Source organism: Dioscorea cayenensis, chromosome 20 (assembly GCF_009730915.1).
Source record: "Dioscorea cayenensis subsp. rotundata cultivar TDr96_F1 chromosome 20, TDr96_F1_v2_PseudoChromosome.rev07_lg8_w22 25.fasta, whole genome shotgun sequence".
NCBI lineage: Eukaryota > Viridiplantae > Streptophyta > Magnoliopsida > Dioscoreales > Dioscoreaceae > Dioscorea > Dioscorea cayenensis.
In genome coordinates, this window is record NC_052490.1 from 10,679,861 (window position 1) to 10,682,849 (window position 2,989).

Below are 2,989 nucleotides of genomic sequence, written 5' to 3' on the forward strand. Positions count from 1 at the left end.
GTATATAGTATTTGTTGAAAACTTTTAGCTTAAATAAGTTGAGTAGATGAAAGCATTGACATCTTACCAAACTTTCTTTAGAGCTGTAAAAATATATAAAAGCATTCGTATAATATATATACATATTGTAAAGATGTATAAATAATTACAAAAATTTTCAAAGTGTGTGTATATATATATATATATATATTATTAATATATATAAAGCTTTAAATAAAATATATATATATAAAAGCTTGATGCATTTGTATAGTACTGTGACTGTTAACTGTTAAGGGGCAAGGGACTCACAGAGAAGCGGGCAGATGAAGAAGGGCCGGAGGGGCGACCGGTGGGGTTGAGCTTGAGGAAGCCACTGGAACGAATGGAGATGCTCTTGGGGAGTGTGACACGCTTCTCGGCGTGAGAGAAGCTGCCGCCGAGGACGCTGGTTGGGCTGGTGCCCTCTTCCGCTAACCGGAGTCTTCGGAACTCGTCCACGATGGCTCGGCCGTTGCGGATCTCGGAGAGACGTTTGGCGAGGTCGTTCTTGGCGATGCGGAGCTCGGCATTCTCTTGACGAAGGGCTTCGAGGCTCGTCGGCGGCATCTTGGAGGTGGGAGAGGCAAAGGTCATAGCGGTCAGCGAGTTGGCGGTACTGAAGAGTGAGACGGGCGAGGTAGAGCTGGGTGTCGGTGATGGCGGCAGCGTCGTGATGGTCTTCAGATTCGTCGTCGAAGGAGATGGAGGAAGGGGTCAGTGATGCTGGTGATGTGACCGTGGGGTTCTTTGGGGAATAAAGACCGAAGAGATCGATGCTACCGCTGCTGAGGTATTGTTGGAACCGTCGATCTGGGGAAGTGAACGGCTCTGATTTGATGGATCCCGTGATCATCATCTCTTGCTGCATTTTCAATTTCTTTTTTTAATTTTTTTTCTCTCTTTTCTTTGGCTGCAAGGCAGTTGAGAAAAACGTAAATTTAATCAGGAAAAATTAACTAGAAATAATAACAATGATAATAATAAAATCGAATATCAAACACAATATACAACAAGCAAAATTCTGCATTTTAATGTCAATGGATGCTGTTATATATATATATATATATATATGCATTGAAAGATCTAAAAACCTGAAAACAAACAAAATTACAGTAAAAATCTCAGTAAATGGTAGAAGCTTGTGGATCTAATGAAAAAAGAAAGAAAAAACAATGAAAAAAAAAAATGACTGATTACAATGTTAGAACTGAAAAACAAATTAAGAGAAATTAGCATCTCTATCTCTGTATAGACTATATATGCTGCTCTTCCTGCAAATCAGATAGCAAGGAAGCACATCATCGCAGCAGTCACAGCAGAGAGAGCACTTTGAGAAGCAATTAGTTTCAATCTAACAAAATGATCCATAGAACGATGATCAACAGCCAGATGAGATGACAATGATATAAATTTAGCTAGAATTACAGTAAAAATCGCAAGAAATAATATTAGCAGAGCTCGAATTCATTGATAAAAACAATCAATTCAACAATAGATTCAACAAGCTAAAAATGACTGTAAAACCTTCAAGAAATCATAACCATCAGCAAAGCTCTAATTGATGATGATCTAATTAAGCAAGAAAAAATGGCAAGAAAATAAGCAAAAGATCACCTGAAACCCTAGAAAGAGAGAGAGAGAGAGAGAGAGAGAGTGAGTGAGAGAAAGATGGAGAAATGGGGCGGGTAGTGAGAGTGAGTATATATAAGGGGCGATGAAGAGCTAGCAAGACAACCGCGAAGGAGACCGCTGAGACGACGCCGTTACGGAAAATTCTAACAAAACTAACTCCGTTATAACGCCGTAGTACGTACGGGACTCTTCGGAATTGAGTGCAGCGCCTCACCTTATCCTACGTGGCATAACAGAATGATCGTATCCCCACTGATTTTACACTAATACCCTCGATGGTTGTTCTCGGATAAAGTTTCTTAAAAGGTATTGTAAGAATGACATTGTTTTATTGAATAGGGGTATTATGGGCATATGATGTGGTGGGCCCCGTCTGCGAAGGGACTTTGGTACTGTGAAAAAAGTATGGAGAAATAACGAATAAGTAAACCTTAAAATCGTGTCAGTTTCCGCTCTGCGGCATTGCTTATTATTATTATTATATATGAACACACACCTTTATTAAAAGGCAAAATTAAATATTTGAGTATTGCACTTAATTATTAAATTATTTAGAGAAAAAATAGTTTTGCCTCTCGTATATATATTGAATTATCTTAAAATATACATGTTATGGTGTATAATTTTTTTTTAATAAATATGAAAATGCATATATATATATATATATATATATATATATATATATAAGCATCAAAGATGTGTACAATGGGAAATTGATTGTATAGTCATATATCTTTATTTGGCTGCACGGAGATTGAATTAGAAGTGTCACAATCTCACACTGAAAACCCTCTATTATCACTGTGTGTCTGACGTATTTTGAATTTGGACAATAAAAAAAAATCTCTCAACCCAAGTCTGTACAAACATTTTTTTAAATATAAAATTATATATTATAAATAATTATCACTCATAATATCCTTGTTTCATCTATTATCAAATAATAATAATAATAGTTACATTGTGTAAGAAAAATATATAATTGCACGTGTGAATGGCACGTGTTGAACGGGTGAAAAGGAGAGGTGGGACCCAAAAAGATAGTGAGAGAAGAGAGGAAGAGGGAGGAAGGGGGTTGGCGTGGATTATGATTGGAACGTTTCCTTTGCTTGGAAGTGTCCGTGAGGTTTGTTGGGTGGCTCATGACCCAAAAACCTATATACTATTTCTTCAATTCTTTGTTTATTTGCTACTTGATACTATATTCTTATGCTTTTTTTTTTTAATAAATTTATAGGTGGGTGAAAAAATAATTTATATAAATTTTATTGCAACATAATATTAGAAAAATTCAGTTTGAAAGTACATTTTTAATCATGTTTTTGCTTTGTTATAT

General features: G+C 36.1%; 1 pseudogene; it reads right to left on the reverse strand.

The window, feature by feature from the left end:
• Positions 1 to 1,683, reverse strand: part of LOC120251306 — a 2,265-nt pseudogene extending 582 nt beyond the window's left edge.
• Between the last annotated feature and the right edge of the window lie 1,306 nt (positions 1,684 to 2,989).